The sequence below is a fragment of the Hemicordylus capensis genome, chromosome 6 (assembly GCF_027244095.1).
Source record: "Hemicordylus capensis ecotype Gifberg chromosome 6, rHemCap1.1.pri, whole genome shotgun sequence".
Classification (NCBI taxonomy): Eukaryota; Metazoa; Chordata; class Lepidosauria; order Squamata; family Cordylidae; genus Hemicordylus; species Hemicordylus capensis.
The window spans coordinates 29,658,293-29,677,193 of NC_069662.1; the positions used below are offsets into that span (position 1 = coordinate 29,658,293).

At 44.5% G+C, this 18,901-nt stretch overlaps 1 long non-coding RNA gene across 3 annotated transcripts; it reads right to left on the bottom strand.

The window, feature by feature from the left end:
• Nucleotides 1–75: 75 nt before the first annotated feature.
• Nucleotides 76–5,205, bottom strand: LOC128330192 (uncharacterized). Of its 3 annotated transcripts, XR_008309998.1 has the most exons (3): nucleotides 4,917–5,205; nucleotides 4,301–4,423; nucleotides 76–387 (listed from the first exon to the last, which is right to left on the bottom strand). It is a non-coding gene; the product is annotated as an uncharacterized LOC128330192 (long non-coding RNA). The 3 variants fall into 3 exon arrangements; XR_008310000.1 differs by lacking the exon at nucleotides 4,301–4,423; XR_008309999.1 differs by lacking the exon at nucleotides 4,301–4,423 and having other exon boundaries at nucleotides 76–438.
• Nucleotides 5,206–18,901: the final 13,696 nt, after the last annotated feature.

An 18,901-nucleotide genomic window follows, 5' to 3' on the forward strand; every position in this document is an offset into this window, starting at 1 on the left:
TTTTCCCCCCTTTGGAATGTTTTCGCTTATATTCTAATATGTGCAGATTTAGTCCATAGATGAATCAAGTTAAAGTTTGGTGATAAAGCAATTACAATTTATTTTTCAAATTATAAATATCCAAAATATCCAGGATCAAAATATACACAATCACTTTATACAGCAGATAGAAAAAGAATATGGATAAATATTGTTCTGGTATTTATTATTCCAGTAGTTAACAAATACAAACCACTTTGCAACAAGCACATCTGATGAGTCTTCTGCCTTTGAATGTCTATAACAGGTGAGTTCAGTCATCAATGTGATTATCCAATTGGATTCAACAAAGGTGAGATATAGTGAGTTGGTCAAACACCTTCTGTGCTGATGCCATACACATTCTGGCTGGTATTAAAAGACAGGTGATAAGATCCAGGCCATTCTTTGATACTTGATCTTCCACATACCAGAAGAGAACAATTTTGGAGGCTTATAAAATAATATGCCCCATTCTAACCTCAGTTTCTGACAATATCTCCTTCCAAAATAAATTGAATAAATATTGCTTGTTTCATTGCTGAATTAGCTCACTTTCAGACATAAAAGCTTAGTCCCCCCCTTTACTTCAACTAAACCATCAACAATAAAATATAATAATGATGCATATACATAATTACATAGATTTAAAAAGACAGAGAAAGCGTAAAATGCAAACAAAAAGGAAAAGAGTGGGTGGGGTGGGGAAACCTGTAATAATTTATATACAGTAGTATCTAAGAAATGCTAATATTAATACAGTGTGGGAGGGGGGGCTTCCAAGGATTTTTCTTATTAAACCTTGTACAAATTCTTTAAAATTAGACCAGGTTGCTAAAAGCTCATCTTTTGGGCCATTCTGTCATTTAAAAATAAAATTAAATTTAAAAATTCAAATGCCAATGGGGAGCACATATCGGTTACCCAAAGCTGAAGGTCAGGAGTTACCCAGAGTTGAAGGGTAAGGGTAGATCTGTGCTTCCAGTGTTGTATACTAATCTGTTTCACAATTCCCCGAGCTCAAAGGATCCATATTTCTTGATGTAGGGATACAGTAAACTCTTCAACTAAGAATGTACGCCCCAAACGCACAAACATCCTTAACAAACAAAGATGCTGCAAAGTCATATGGATCTTATGAATTTCTGGCCAAAATGAAACAATAATAGGACAAGACCAAACCATATGTGGAAATTATACCTCCAGCAAACGGGAAATTGTAAACAACTCTTATCAAACATTCTAGTGAATGTTTGGATTGGGCATCCAAACTATCTATTGGATGTCCAAAAGATACAAAATAAAAGTTATCAACTTCATTCTTAAGTCAAATGAAGAATGTTTCACTGCCGCCAGAGCCAATCACCAATAATATAAAGAATAGGGCATTCCAGTTCATTATTCCACACTTAGTAACCATATCCACCCCAGACCTCACCTTAGTAATAATCCCTCTGACAGCAATTTATCTTGGGAATATTTCGAATTCCAAAAAATTTCAGTGTTTCCCCAAATAATAACAAAAATGACTGTGATTATAATGAATGGGTTAAAAAAAAAATTCTTACAGCATCCCCTAGTTTGCAGGGTGGAGGTTGTGAGTGCTTGAATTTTAGGAACAAGTTGTAATCTCCCACCTCAAATTACTCCCAAGCACCAACATGGCAGTAAAATATGTATATCATTGTTTAGTTATTATTGCTACAGCAGATTTTAAAGACATGCCACCAATTACATACTGTTCTGTCATGTATATAGAAATGAGGCTTAAATGGTGTGATGGAACAGCATTCACTCATGTCTACATTTGCATTTGAACCCATGGCGTTTCCCCCACCAATGCCTCTATTTCATTCGCCTACATCTTCTCCTGTCTTACAAATTCTACTAGCAATTAAGCAGAACTTGGCGACTACATAAGAAATCTTGTCATCATGATCCGATAAAAGAGAACATATATAAAAATCATTTTCTGGTCAATGACCGAATAAACTTCTCTCTCTATAAAAATCAACAAAACAGCCCAGAAAATTAGATTAAAATGGGATAATATGCACACTGCAAATGCCACTGTAAAAGCTACAATATAACAACACATGTGCAGTTGTTTCTATGGCTCCCAAGTTGCAAGGGCAGAATCACTCTACGAATGGGACTTTGTTAAATCTACCTTTGAGCACTGCAGTGTGCAGAACATTAAACTGTGCCTGGGTAAACACCTTGCAATACTTTATTATTGTGATCCAGTTATCTAGCAGGGCGTGTATTCAATATTTAATGTCCTGAACCGTTTGGGATAAGGATTTGGTTGCTAGTGCTCTAATGCCTGATTTGCCAACTGGGCATCAGGGAAGAAAGACATGACATGTCTGTGTGCCCATTATATTTACATTCCAGTGTCAGCAGCTGACTGCAGCACTGAAAACTCAGAATTTCCTGCTGTTTGTTGAGCAGAATTGCAGCCTAAAGACAGACTTCATTGTTTCTGTTGTCACTTCCTTTCTGGTCACTCTCCTCATGTCATTCCCTCTGATTCACACTGTCTGTGCTCCAGAACTCCTTTCTCATCTACATCCTGCAAGGTTGGTGGAATGGGCTATGTGGTCAAATACGGAAAGGCAAGAGGTTTGAGTCTGACGCCTTTGTGTCCTACAGTGACAAGGAGTGGGCCCTAAAGTAGCTGGTGGTGCCCAGCTTAGAACAGAAGGGTCCCCCTTTCATGATGCTCTGTCTGCACAGCAGGGACTTTGTGGTGGGCAGAGCTTTTGTGGACAACATCATGGACCCAGGGGCAGAGCCACCATTGGGTGAATGGGTTCAAAGAACCCGGGCTGCTGCCAATCGGGGGCTGTGCCTCGCAGCCCCAGACATGCCCCCCCTTGTCTAACGTCAGATGCGGGGGGGTGATTTCACTCCCCAATGGGGCTGCACAGCCCTGTTTGCAAGTGAAATTGGCCAGTGCTTTTAAAGGCAGGGAGAGCTGCTCCTAGCCACACTGCAAATGCAGTGCTAGCTGATGTTGCTCCCGAAAGGGGCTGCGTGGCCCTCTTTGGGAGTGAAGCACCGCCCCCTGCATCTGATGTATGACACAGGGGGTGTAGCTAAACACGCCCTGCGTCATACGTCGGATGCAGGGGGCGGGGCTGGGGGGCGGCAGTGGCAGAAGCTGGACTACCGCTTGGCTCCCTCCACGCCTGCATGGACCATCTCTATAGCAGCCCGAAACCCATTTGTGTGATTAGCTACCATTCCCTGCACAGTCACTGGTGTTCTCTGGAGATGAGCCAGGCCACATATCAACTTATGGCTGAGAGGGAGGACTCATTGATCCTGCTTTTCTTGGAATGCATCTCCAGGTACTGGCTTCCAGCTTACCACCAACTGGCCAAGCTGGTGGTGGTGGTGGAGGAGGAGGAGGAGGAGGAGGAGAAGAAGAAGAAGAAGAAGAAGAAGAAGAAGAAGAAGAAGAAGAAGAAGAAGAAGAAGAAGAAGAAGAAGAAGAAGAAGAAGAGCTATATAGATTGGCCTGAGGAGCCAGCTGCCAGCCTGCCTTGTGGGCCAGACTGAGGAATAAACCTAAGCAGACCTGTGGTGAGGAAGATGAAAAGGAAAAGGCTGGTTCAGATTTGTGTTCTGACATCTGACCAACCAAACAACTCTTCCCTTTTTCTCTTGCTGCCTTTTATGCCAGGAACTCTCTCTCACAAAGCTCTCTCTTTTCCAATCTCTGTTCAAGACATAGCTTTTGTTTTTGTGTGTGTGAAGGCTTTGGCTTAACTTCTTAGTCCTCAAACCTAACTTTAAAACAGCCTAAGTACATGTGACTGGATTTGCTCATATAGTAAACTCAGGTACCTAATGGTGCAGTGGGGAAATAACTTGATTAGCAAGCCAGAGTTTGCTGGTTCGGATCCTCCCCAAACACCTGTATCTGGCAGCAGCGATATAGGAAGAAGCTGAAAGGCATTATCTCATACTGTAAAGGAGATGGCAATGGTAAACCCCTCCTGTATTCTATCAAAGACAACCACAGGGCTCTGTAGTTGCCAGGAGTCGACACCGACTCAAAGGTACATTTTACCTTTACCTCCTTCTTTAGGGGGTGGGTGGACTGTCTTGTTTTCCTATATGTTGCTTTCTAAAGTGCCATGTACATTTGCACATGCTATGTCCAATGAATTTTTGAAAATAAGTTTTTGTGGTGTTTGTTGCCGTTGTAATAAACCCTATATCTCTGTGCAATCCTCTCATCACCAGATAAATATAGACCCTCCATACTCACAGGGAAAGAACTAGAAGTGGCATGGTGCCTCCAGTTGATATCCCTTAGACCAGAGTTTTCCCAACCTGGGGTCCTCCAGATGTTGCTGAACTACAATGCCAAGCATTTGTAGCTGGGGAACATCTGCAAGATAAAGAGCTTTTTATCCCATTCTTCTCAAGACAAAATTTTAGAGAAAACAAGTGTATATAATAGAAAGGAAGGAAAGCTGAGGGAAAGGACAAGTGATCTATTCAGAAGTTTGAATTAATACTTGACATAATGGCCCATTTACTTCTTTTGCTCCTGGAGATGACTGTCAGGTGTTTTTATCCAATTTTGAAAGAGCAGCTGAGAATACACGGAGAAGAATATATGAAATTTATCCCCAGCTAGGTTAAGTGTGATCTGGCAGAAGTATATGATAGCATTGATTGTAGGCAGGGGGAGGGGGGGCATGCTATTACTTATGTTGAATATAAGGATGTTGTATATAAAAAGGTTTAGATTGGGACCTTACCTTTTTAGGAAGAGGTTCAGAGCCTTGGAACCCCAACAGAAAAAAATAGTATGTGGTGTCTGGGGCAAAGCTTATGGCATTATTGAAGAAGTGGGTTGAGGGAGCTAAAGCAAATACCTGGGAAACACTGGTGTATTTGGTGTGCCACCACACCTGATGCCTCACCATGAGGTTTTGAGATGTTTGTAGCTGGGTTATCAGCCACCACCACTGCTTGGGGAAATTTTCAGCACTCACTTCGATCCCTCAAGCAATTCAGGGTAGCTGGGTTGTCATAGCACAATAATCCTTCTTTCTTCGTGTGGATATTGACAATAAAAGATGTCACCCAGGATTTATTCTTGCTTGAAATAACTGTAACATTTCTCTGCTTTGCACAGAGCTACATAAAGCACATCTTCCCACCAGTAACAGTTTCAGGCCAACTGACCTTGATTGTGACAGATTCCTTGTCCCAATCTGCATATGGAATCGGCACTGCCCAATCACCACAGTGCTTTTGCTGCCTCTCCTACACAGTATAAAAACACCAATGTAACTATATCCCTTAGCACAAACATAAATACCAATCAATATTTTCTAACTGAAATTCTAGAATAAGAGAAACCCCCATTTCACTGCACACATTACAATAAACTTGTAGTTTGGCCTCCCATTTCATTTTACTTTAAATAGCAGCGGCGGGGCTGGGAGCAGAAGATCAGGACGGTGGCGTGGGTGGAAGTTTTAAACAAAATCTTCCCATGTACCCACACTACGGCCCCAACAATAATCCCACCACTACTCCCAAAGCATGGTGTTTGTATTGAGAAGCAAGCTGCTATTGGTTCAAACAAAAGTTTGAGGGGGCATTTATGTGAGGACTGTCATGGGGATGGAAACATTTTGCAGCCATTTAAAGTTAAAAACATCACCACCACCATCAAACAATTTATTTGTAATTTGGTGCTGATGCTCAGAGAACACAGACTTGTTGCTCCAAGTCTGAGCTGTGTTATCTTTATACCAAAAGGCCTACTGCCATCTTCTGGATAAAAGTGGCATAAAGCTTTTACTGACACAACCAGCAAGAGCTTTTTCAGATGGCAACTTTACCTCAACTTTACTTAGGGAGGGTGAGTGTGCGTTCACATATCGGTCAGATTTACCTCAAAGTCCATGTAATATTTCAGAGAGCACTTCACACACAATTCAGGTATTGGAACCCAGCCCAATTTATGTCTGGCGTAAAAAAAAAGAAACCCCCTTTTGTGTCGGAGTATCCTTTATGTCTCAAATTTGCAGTAAAACCTCACAGTAAACTCTGCATAGAGTGGCCATGCCCATCGAAATTCCGGGTTTCACCCGGATTTTAAGCATCTCACCCAGATTGCTTAGCCCACCCAGATTCGAATGGATTTCAGCTTTTTAAAAATTTATTTTATTTTTATTTTTTATTTTAGCTAAGCTCTAGCCCTTGTAGAAATGGAGTTATGGAGCAAAACGTGCAGTCACTATTCTGCTCAAAAAATATTTTCAAGCCAATTTACATAATATGCCAATTGTATGTTCTTAAGAGATAAGCTATAGTGTACATCTGGCAATCTCTACAGACCCTGTTTGAACAGCAGGTTGGAATAAACCCAGTGCAGTCCTTTTGGACGTGCTATTTTGTTTACCACTATAACGACGACTACGACTACTATACCACTTACCATTAAAAGTCCTGAAAACTGTTTATGTAGAAACATAAATAAATAAATAAATAAATAAATAAATAATAAGATGTCCCCAAAGGGCTCACAAACTAAAAAGAAACACCAGGTAGAAACCAGCAACAGTCACTGATGAGATGCTATGCTGGGAGTAAATTGGGCCAGTTGCTCTTTCCCTGCTAAACAGAAGAGAAACACCTTAAAAGATGCCTCTCAGATACATGGGATACTTGTTTGGTTCACAACAAATGAAATGACACAGACACAAGTCTTCAAGTCTTTGTTTTTGCCATTTGCTTCATTAACCCACCCCACTGCTGTTTGCCCTGCAGGGCAAAATGGTATCTCCCCCCCGCCCCCCACTCCTTGAAGCAAAAAGTAGCTTCAGGGAATGAGAATGATTTTGACTGGGAAAACAGCAGAGGGGGAAAGGGTTATGTATACTGTGCCATGCTGCTGCACCAACTAAATTGGCTAAACACACATCCGCACAGCTGCATTTCAGTTTTGTTTTGTTTTAAAACAAAAATAACCCTTGTGTGAGATGCAGTTTGGTCCTTTGTGTAAACTAGGCCTGGGTGGTTTCCAGACAGCGAACTTTACACTGCAGAAAGTGGTATAAACTTTTCATCTATGTAATAACTACCTCCATGTTATCAACATAAGAGAGCCTCTCTCGTTCACACACATTAGGGTTGCCGTATTCTGGCTTTCCAAATCGTGGTGCCTAATTGGCATATTATGTAAACTGGTTTGAAAATTTTTGAGCAGAATAGTGACTGTACATTTTGCTCCATAACGCTGTTTCTACAAGGGCTAGAGCTTAGCTTTAAAATATATATATATTTTATATATCTCTCTGAAATCTGGGCGAATCTGGGTGGGTTAAGCAATCTGGGTGAGTTGTTTAAAATCTGGGTGAAACCCGGAATTCCAGGGGGCATGGCAACTCTACACACATACACCCCTTAACTTTTCCTTAACAGCAGAAGCAATTTGTGGGTCAGCTTGTATACCCAGTAAGTACATAGACCCATTTAATTGTTTACAACAACTGCCATTCAACTGTCATTTGTGTGAGATCATTCACACAATCAAAAAATGTGTGTGTTCTCAATTTTCAGTTGTTTGGAAGCAAAGCGAAATCCGGGTAGAAGTGATTATGCTTCTTCTTCTTTGTTGTTTTTGTTGTTTTGTTGTTCTCTGAAATTAACAGAATTAATTAATTTCAGTTAATGAATTAAACGAAAGAGTAACTCATTTAAAAATATTGACAACTGATGGCCCTTCAGCATAAGAAGAATCAAGCTTGTAAGGGCCTCCCCAGCAAGAACAGTTGAAACACAATACATCTGTCACACCCATTAGAAGAACAGCCCCACGATGTGGGGAAGGGCCCTTTGGTGCAGAGGGGTGTCCATTCCCACTGCCGCTGGTCGGTGTGGCTGCTGCAGATGCCAATAGCTTGGAGCCAAGCCAGAAGATTCCGGAGCAATGAGCTCTGAAGAGATGACCTCAGAGCACAAGAGGCTCTGTCAGTTGACAACGGCGGCAGCTGGCTGTACTCAAGCGCTGGCAGTTGAAAAAAGGATCCTACGGGGAGTCACTAGGCCACCCCCACAGTTCCTCTCATCCTCTCTCCACCTGCTGGGAGGGAGAGAAAATCCCAGAGGGATGGGGAGGAGTAGGTGGAGGAGAAAGAGCTTAACTGTCAGCTGGTGATTTATTACCAGCAGGAGGTGGGAGAACACTTGAACTTGAGGATCATGCCTCTGGCATGAACTTGAGGATCAACCCCTGCGTACGAGGATGTATCTCCCAAAGGGCATCTTTTAGGACAGGGGCGTAGCTAGGGGAGAGGGGGCCAGTGTCCCCCACTCTCTGCGCCCCTCTGCGTGAGGGAGGTAATGAACTAAATAGGGAGGAGGGGTGTAGCTGGGGGCCTTTCAGGAGCTGGTGGGGGGGGCTGGGTTCTTTGAACCCATCTGCTCAATTATAGCTACGGCCCTGTTTTAGGACTCTCTGCAATTACATTTCTCTGTTGTGTTTAAAACATTACATCAGCATTTGAATTGGCTGCTCTATTTTCGAAAGTACAAAGGCTTTCATTTTGAATTGAACATCTTACAGCTTTAAAATCAGCTACATATCACTCTTGCACTTCCAAAATGAGAGACACCAGGGCTCAAGTCTATCCCAAACTTTCTGTCCAGGATGCCAGCCCATTACTATGTGCGGTTATGCAAAAAGCTTTCTGCACATGTTCCAAATCTGAGCCTGACACTGAAAACAGGTCTGCTTGAGATTCATACTTTTCCTATCCTTATTCACATCCATGGAATGCTTGCCTGCCTACAAACGTCTTGTATTGTTTTGGAATGATAATCAAATTTGAGCCTTTGGAGAAAAGGAGGCCCAAGCTTGGAAAGAAGCCACTGCAATGGCAAAAGGGTCAGATTCAAGGATGCCTGTAGTATATTTTGTGAGTTGTCAGGGCTCTCATATGAACATAGGAAATTACTTTACACCGATTCAGACTGCTGGGCGTTTTCCAGATTACACACTGTGACGTGTTCACAACGCTTCCACTAAGTGTGCCTCTGTATGGCCCACGTTTCCACATTGGGTTTGCTGCATTGTCAGCAGGGTGCCGTTGCCGTTCATATTTCCCATGCCTTGCTTCAAATTATATTGATGCGTTTTTGCCCGACAACATTGTAGATGCGTTGCAGGAAAGAGCTGTATTTTTTCCATTGTAGAGCGGCTTGCCCCGTAGTTTCTGTGTTACAGTGTGGTGTGGTGTGGACTGCTGGATTTGACTGCTGAATCTGTACACCTCCTGTGTATATGTGGGGCAGGGGAGATCACTCAGTATAGTCCCCTAGCTCTCCCACTAATTTTTCAAAAGACTTTACAATCGCAAAGCAATATTTTCCTTCTTTTCCACTCTCGCAGGCTTCCCATTTCCAAAGCATCCATCCCCTTCTCAAGCCGCTGCCACCTCCTCAGAGAGCCCCGCAGCCTGCCTCCTCCCACCTGAGCAGCCCTGGCCAAGGATGCTCCTCATCCTCCCCACCTGCCCGGTACTCTCCTTCCAGCCCAGTGCCTCGCTCTCCTCTTGCAGCCTGGCTTTGACAGGGAGAGGAAGCAGTGGTGGTGATAGCCCAGGAACCTCCTCAGGCTTGCGAACCCGGCCAGGACCCAGCCTCCCCGTGGCTCCCAATCCCAGAGGAGCCACCGCTCTTGCTGCCATCTGCCGCACTCTGATGGGGAGCGGGGGACGCTGAGACACCATCTGGGCAGAGACAGGGACAGGGCAGAGATGCCGGGTGGGCAGAGACTGGGCAGAGATGCCAGGTAGAGACTCAGGCTGGCAGAAACACTGGGTTGGCAGTGGCCACCGCCTCCCCCCAGCACTGTGGAGGAGAGCCTCCAGGCAGGCAGGCAGGGAACGTGTAGAGCCCATGCTGGGCAGCAACTTCCCTGGTGTTGGTGCTGCGCCCTCCTATCATGGCCCCCTCTCTGCCATAGGATTTTTAAAAATATACTTTGGCTGCAATCACTTGTGCAAGGGTGCAACAATGTAAACAAATGCAATGATTCTTGTTTGGGAGTGGTGCTTCCCCCTGCTGGCGCATTTGTGCAAGTCAACCGAGAAATAAATTAAAAACTTAACTTCATACACACGCACACCCACAACTCCATTGGCCCAAATGGAGCAGGAGAGAGGGGCAGATGAACGTGTTTTGAGGAGAATATGGACACCTCCTGCCTTGTAAATACATTAGAGTGGATGGAAAGTATGAATGGGCACCAGCCTGCAATGCAGCATTGAGCAACCCTTTACTCTCAATTTTAAACCATTGCACTATCCCATCACACTTTGCAATTCTTTGCCCATTGCAAATCTCATACTCTGGAAAATGCCTTGGATACTTTCACAGAGGGAAAACCCTTCTGGAAAAGGTTCCAGTTTCAATTCCTGGCATCCCCAGGTAGGGCTGGGAAAAACTCCATCTGAAATCCTGCAAAGGCCCTGCTAGTCATTGTAGTCAGATCTCCTGCAGATGTTGGACTACAACTCCCATAATCCCTGGCTATTGGCCAATGTAATCTGGTGTAGACAGACAATACTGAACTCGATGAAGGAATGGTCTGATTCAGTATAAGGCAGCTTAATTGATTCATATCAAAGCTCCCATGTGTCACAAAACTCTCTGAATCTTCTCTAATGGTGGGTTCACACTATATGGGTAACAGCAAACCAATGGTTCTTGGAGCTCAGCAGCAAGCCTGACTTCTGGGAGATGGGGTGGTGGAGGAATATGCCAACATTGCTCGTGTCATCTGAACCTGTCTACGTCAGCATATTCTGCCCTGCTTGTGATCCAAACCGGATATCTGTAACCAATTTCAAATCTTGGTTATTGATGTGGGTTTAAAACTGCAAGTAGGACAGGAAATGCCAACACTGGTGGGCTCAAGACAACACGAACAATGTTGGCATATCCCCCCCCCCGGAAGTTGTGCTCACTACTGAGCTCTGGGAACTGGTGGTTCACTGTTTCCCATGATGTCTGAACCCGCCCGAAGATTCTCATGTCTTGTACTAGTCTCACATTTGTGATGTTGGGAGCAGACCACCTGGAACGTTCTACTGCAGAAGACCATCACCGTGAAGGAGACCTGAGCAAGAACATTCCTATCTTCAATTCACTTTGGTGGGGCTTAGGCAGGAGAATGCCCTGGTAGACTATGGCCATTATTAAGATGTGTACCTTTGACCACTTCTGGGCTTGCTTCCCTATATGCATGTTTTAAATGTTAGCAGGGAAACATCATATTAGATGTGATTACAACACTGGGAACAGAGCTCCAATCATCCCCTTGAACCATAGCAACCTACACCCCCAGGACTGGACAGCTGTTGGGGTGATACTCTATCCAGATCATTCAATGGCTAATTGAAAAGCTTAACAATGACCTCAGCTACTGATGGATCAAGAAACAGGCCCAGTGGACTGTCACACATTCCATATTGTGATGGAGTTAATCTGCCTGAACTAAACAGAAGATTCTGCAGAGTCTCAGCACATTAGATGCAGTTTGAGTAGGGAGAAGTGGTGGGGGCTATGTTACCTTTGCTCCTGCTTAAGGGATGTCAGAGGGGAAAGGGCCTAGAGGATTATGTCACAGGCAACAATATGTGTGCAATGGAAACAATAAGGAAAGGAGGGGAAAGTCTCTTCCCCCACCCCCACCATTCAGGGCCAATTCAGACATGGCTTGTTATTTATTTCATTAGAAGTTTGATTGCTATCCAGTGCATTTTCAAGGGGTCAGGGATGCACAGCATCAGTTAAAAACAAAACACCCTCCATTAGATTATCTACTTCAACCTGGCTACTGAATGCTGGTCCAAAGAGGAACCACTCTTTTACAGCTTTCCTGGAAAGAATTCATGCTTGGACTTTGGTGGATCTCTAGGCAAGAATGATCCGCATATAGAAGAGGCAAGAATGATCCGCAGGCCTATCTTTTTGGCAGGGGAGGAAATCAGGGCAATAGTCTGGGTCCGTGCCATCCTGGGCCCTGCATCATAGGAATATAGGAACATAGCAAGCTGCCATATACTGAGTCAGACCATTGGTCCATCTAGTTCAGTATTGTCTTCACAGACTGGCAGCGGCTTCTCCAAGGTTGCAGGCAGGAATCTCTCTCAGCCCTATCTTGGAGATGCCAAGGAGGGAACTTGGAACCTAGCTGCTCTTCCCAGAGTGGCTTCATCCCCTGAGGGGAATATCTTGCAGTGCTCACACATCAAGTCTCCCATTCATATGCAACCAGGGTGGACCCTGCTTAGCTAAAGGGACAAGTCATGCTTGCTACCACAAGACCAGCTCTCCTCCTCACCACCCCTGCCCCTTCTAGGGCATCCCTGGCCACACAGTCCCAGTGAGGCAAAGTGGCAACAGTTGCTTGACTCAGAGGAACCAATGGGGCACAGAGATTCCTGCCTGGAGTCTCCCACTTTGGCTGGCCCTGGGTTTTGGCTCCCGCAGCAGCAGCTGTGTTTGGACTGAGCTGCCCCCCCCCCCCCGCCACACACACACTGCTCAGCTGTGCACAGAGGCAGCTCCTGCTGGGCTGACCTCCTTTTTGGGCAAACCAGAGAGGAGAACCACCTGGCTGGAACCACCACTGCACACTGCTGAGCAGAATGCACCATGGGGGTCTGGATGGATTGGAGTGCAGCAGCAGCAGCAGTGACTTTTCTTTTTTGCCAGGCTTTTACCCTGTAGTTTACCTATTTGGTTTTTTCCTTTTGTTAGTTACTTTAGTTTTTAATTTAGAATGTAATTTTAATGCTGTCTTGCTCTGTATGTTTTTGTACACCACCCAGAGTCTTCGGAGTGGGCAGTATATTAAATGTTTCAGATAGATAGATAGATAGATAGATAGATAAGGATTATGCCCCCAGCTGGTGTTAGTAAATATATTTCTGGGGTCAACACAGATGAGTCATCAAAAAAAAATTAGTGGTGTTTATGGTAACTGTGGCCAGGTTAGCTATAGCCAAGCACTGGAAAAATCAACCATGTCAATGGATAACTGGTATAAGCATCTATGGCATATCACAGTATCAGAAAAGTTATCTCATATTACTCGGCCTCATGCAAATCAGACCACAAATAACACTTTTTATGTCATTTGCCCAGATTTTATTCATTACACCAGTATGGAGAATTATGGCTGCCCCCTCCCCCGACACCACTGAACTGTTATTTCTTTCCCCCCCTCTTTATGAAAGGAAATATACTTGGGTGACTCTGATGGGTATTACACAGTAACAACATGGAGGGTGTATGTGTGTGTGTAGACAGATAGATAGATAGGTAGATAGACAGATCATCAGGGATCTGGTTGTGTGAATAAACTAATGTTTGAAAAACCATAATGAAACCTACTCAACTGCAATAAAAAGCAGCAATGTGAAAGCCCTAGTGTACTCTGTTTTATGCTTGTGCATGCTTATACATACTTTATATACTCTCATCCTAACTTACACAATTTCCTTCTGCAGTGAAGCCCCCAGTCTGGGAAACCTCAACCACAACTTTTAAAAGACACTTATATTACACATTATGGGACAATCATCATGTAAAAAAGCCAAATAATGCCAATGGTTGTATGTATGTATGAACAAAACATTGCTGTTACCGTATTGAAGATGCTATGAATCCCTTCCTCATCTGAACTCCTCCCAACTGTAATCTTAGGGAAGCAGGAGGAGGAAATTGCCATCTGGAAAACACCTTGGGGAAGGAAAATGTGACTGACAAGAAAGTGACTTCTCAGAGGAAGGGAGAAGAGTGGTTCTTATGTAGAGGCAGAGGAGATTCTGCACTTTAAAAGGACAGCCCATTTTCTGTTCTCAGCTGAACAGCAGCTGGGGAGTCCCCAACAGTGAGGCAGGTCTGAAACAAACAAATCAACTGAACAAGGCACCCTAACCCTAAAAGTCACAGAGAAGAAATCTTACCAGTGAACTGATGCGCACCTAGGTAATTTTGGAGCCTGGACCTAAAGTCCATTGGAGGCCCCCACTTCCCTGCAAATTAACCATCATCATGCTCTGCCCAGCAACCACACCACCCAGGACAGACTAAAGAGGATTTGGGGGGCCCCAGGGGCTGTGGAGGCCCTGGACCTCACCCCGAAGTCCAGGAGTACCAGTGAAACATCACAAACATCAACACTAAAGTTGTAAGTTTCTGTTTGATATCTGAAGCCATTACGCTTATAGGAATGTGTTCAATATAATCTCAGTAAGCTTAAGTAAAACGAAACCTGTTAATTCAATGTTAACAAGGTGCTAAGATGTTTTCTTTTCTCTCCCACATTCACGAGAAGTGTTTCGCCATGCTACAGAGCAACTTATCATATTGGAGAAACATAACAAAGAACAAGCTGTGTTACAAGTCCTTCATAAGACTGTGATATTGGTGTCAGATCTGTCAAATAGTCTGAGTGGTGGCAGCAGGGTTACCTAGAAGGAGGACAACCATCACAGGCACCTGTGTGGGCCATTTCAGTTTATGTTTCAAATGGCCCACTTAGGTACCTCTCAGCTGAAGCACCTCACGGGGCCATTTGAAACTTATATGGTCAGACCCAGTTCTCTGTTAAGGAGCCCTGTACCCAGGGTTGCCACATTCTGGCTTCCCAAATCCAGGTGCCTAATTTGCATATTATGTAAATTGGCTTGCAAATAATTTTGCATATCCAAATTAGCAACTGCATTTTCCAGTTGACTTGTATTTGCTCTGGATATCTACCAACAATAGTTGAGGAAGATATCTTTGCCTGACCATTTTCCATGACATATTAACATCAGTAATCGAACAACAACAACAAGCACAGTTTTTAATTATGGCTGCAATTCTGTACACACTTCTTTGAGAGAAGATTTGATTGAAACCAACGGTGCTTACTTCTAAGTAGGCATGCATTGAACGTAAAGCCAAGCAAGTCCTTAAACATTACAATACACAGCCTAGTAGGCAGGTAGTGATTCACATCAAAAGCAAGCTATCCTCTCAACTTCCCTATAGAGATCCCCTGCTGATAACAAACGTGGCAACATTCCTCAGGGGATTACTGTACTTGTAAAAGTGAAACCCTCCCAGCTATCATCCTATGATCTTCTTCTCTTAATCCAAGTCTAGCGGTTGAGCAGACTAGTGACTGCACATTTTGCTCCATAACTCTGCTTCTACAAGGGCTAGAGCTTAGATTTTTTTTTTAAATGAAAGCTGAAATCCGGGTGGGCTAAGCAATCTGGGTGAGATGCTTGAAATCCGGGTGAAACCCAGAATTCCGGGGGGCATGGCAACTCTACCTGTACCCCACGAGGAACAGCCTTGTCTCTGAATACTCACTAATCATACAGAGTTCAAATGGCTAAGGTATGGATCTCTCACACAGTCACATCACATCTGTAGTGCTCCAGAGTCCACTTCAGGAGTTACGCAGGGCCAGCTGGGAGATGACCCACCGACACACAGGCATAGCTGGGGGGAGTGCTGGGATTACCACAATGACAGCGATTGGAGGAGGAGCAGGTATAAACCTGCTCTCCTCCACTTTAAAGGGGCTGTGTACGGCCTTGTTTTTAAAAGGGATGTGCCCTTGATTTGGATGCCAAATCGCATTTCGAGCACATCCCTACTTGAAAGCAAAGCTTCCCAGGTGGTTGGGCATCCCCCTACAGTTGTATGTGCCTATAGATATTCAACTAAATGCACAGAACTAGGGACTGGGGACACCAAGTAGTGATCACAGTTCTCCATCCTCATTCATTGAAGTAATGACTATACAGGATCCATACTGTAAAAAGCTTCACTTGATTATTCCTGCAGGTTCAACAGCAGGTTTTGGATATCTTGGGGTGATAGACAATGTTGATTGAAGAAGAGCTGCTGTTATAGTATAAGGTTCACCTAATCATTTTTCATCATGTTCCCTTTTTTTGTGGCTAATTTAAATAGCGCGCGCGTGCACACACACACACACACACACACACACACACACACACACACACACACACAGTTAATGTAGCCCCTCCTAGAAATCTTCAAACCTGAGAAATCCAAATAAGGAAAAACAAACACCTTCCAAAGTGGAACTGTAATATTTGGATGTATAATTGATTGTACTGCTAAGAACTACAGTAGTACTTAACACTCACGGGGTAGCTAAAGGTTGTGCTAACTAAATGAAATCTAGTTCCAGATTGTTTTATTTTTTACTTTCTTTTGCCAGATCATGTATTCCCTAAAGGCAAACTCTGGCTTTTACAGGTCTCGTGCCCAGGCATTGATGGAAGAGCCCTTTTGCACTCTGCACCTTGGGAACATTTCCATCCACCTGCTGTTGTGCTAAGCAGCTGAATGATGAGATTAGCACTTGCTGGGGAAGAGTTTGACCTCCCTTATAGCAGGGCGAAAAGAGATCAGATGCTAGGGAGAGAAGCCAAGATGGACCAACAAGTCTGCCAGCAACCTGGACTTGGAGGACTGGAGGATACCAAAGGTTACCCCTCATAGAGCTTGGGTGAAACTGAAACACAGCTGGCTCCCATTTCTGAAGAAACCATCTGCTTACCAAATGCTAATGCCTTCTTAGTAACACTCAAGGCTTGATGAGATTCTTGGAAGAGTAAGAGTCCTTTATCTTTGGGCTCTTCCAGGCTCCAACTGTATAAACAGGAAGTTTATAGAAAGGAGATCTTGTGTAATTTGCCTTGTGTATCTCATAATGGCATGCTTCCATCTCTATGTCCCAGCCCTGTTTTGGTGGCTATTTTGGAAGATACAGGAAGGACTGGCAGTACATCCTGTGTGCTTTCAGAAGGGTGCCACCTTCTGGATGCCTCCAGATTGCCCCCATAGGTGGTTGGCTCAATTGGTACAGGATACCTGGGAGTGCCAAATGGGTGGCAATGAAGACCTGATGGGCACAAACCCAGTTGCATGGGCTGTGAGTGCAAACAAATCCTGAATAATCACAATCTAAGGCCAGGGTCAGATTCAGTATCAGGGGTTGGTCAATGAACACTGGACAAAGGGCAAGCTGAAACTCTAGAGGTACCTGGGAACTTAGCCTAAGTTAGGGGGCACCTAAGAACCTAGGGGGCACCTGACTTGTAGCTCAGGGGTGAAAAAAAAGATGGTGGCCAGCAGTATGGCTAGTGATAGGCATGGCTGCTGAGAAGCAGGCCAGGTCACTGCTGCTACTGCCAAAGTAAGCCTCCCCCAAACCCTTGTTGGGGCTCACTTTAGTGGTAGGGGTGGCAAGTCTCAGAGTGCTTTTGCTGTGCTGGCAGCTGCCATATTTCTTTTCCAATAGGGCAATGTCCCACCATTGCACCCAATCACTCAGCAGTGGGGGAAGGTCATTGCATTATAGATGAAAAAGATGGTGGCCATTGCATATAAGGTGGCTTGCAAAAGCCCTTGGCGGAAGGTTCCCCAGGTGTCCAAGGCTAACAGAGACTGAGAGTGGAAGATAAAGAATTTGGTCTTCCTGGGTAGATCACTTTCCTAGTTCTTTCTCAAGACCCAAGTCAGTGCTGATCTGAAACATTCCACTCAAGCAGCCTTTAGAACCAAAATTCTTTCCCTGAACTTTCTGCCACTTCCAATGGCCAACGAGGTACAGTGAACTCAGGGTCAACTCAGTGGGCTGGCATTGCTGGACAACTGCCCAGAACTCTCAAATAGGATCATTGTTGACCCCTGAGACCAGCTCTGTGTCCACAGCCTTCGCATGATAGGGGTGGAGCAACTCTCTCTTGTTCTGTTGTCACTTCCTGTCTCCCATCTGGTAGACCTCCCATCTCCCACCATGACCCTTGTGTGTGGGGGAGCACCCATGATCCTTTGAAGGGGGAAGAGGCCATGCTTTAAAAGCCAAACTAGGCATACTGTGTCCTATGCAATTTTAGCCCCTTCTTTGTTTTCAAAGTGCCCTTAGAAGGGGGCTGCTTTGCCGAGAAGAGGGGCAGATAATGGGACTGCATAACCCTTCCATTATGAGCTCCTCCCACAGAGTTGTAGAGGTGTGTTTGCAATATAAACAGAGGTCTGGAACAATGGCAGGGTGTGGGGGTGGGATGGGGGCAGTTTCAAAGGGAAAAGAGTTGGCAGCAGAAGGCTTAAATACCCTACCCCCAACAGGGGTGCAGATCCCCCATAAGCATTTGAGGTGTTCCCCCCCCCATTCTATTTAACTTCCCCTGCCAAACAAAACTCTCCCTGCCAAACCTAAAAAAACGATATCTTCATTTTTCCTCCTCCAAAGTGTCTTTGCTCTGCTCTCCACCCCCAATTTAAGTGAGGTTCCTCAAGCTTCCTCTCTGTCTGCACCCATGTGCCTCTGCACCTTCACTGCAGAGCATCCACTCTCATGGGTACTTTGCAACAGAGAAGGGGACATCAAGAAGCTGGTTTCTTCAGTATAAAACATATTTTGGACTGAAGAGCAGTGCAAAAGCAGAGCTGTGGCTTGAACAGAGAACTCAGAGATCCAGTACAGTATTGAGCTATTCCATGCAGAAGACAAGATTTGTCAATTGCTGCTTTCAGCTTTACCCTGAGGAAGCCACCCTGAGCCCTTCTGATAGGGTAGGCTACATATGTACAAATCCTCCTAACTTCATCTTGCCCTCCTGTGGGTTCTCATTGCCTCACAGCACTTGCATCACATTTGAGTGAAGGAACCAATCACCATTTGATCTTTCTATCTATTTTGCATGAAGCAAATCTATTGGCTATGATGTCATGAAGGCGAAAGCACAGGTATGTGAAGCATCCTTAGCAATATTGTGTTCCCTGGTTATGCCGA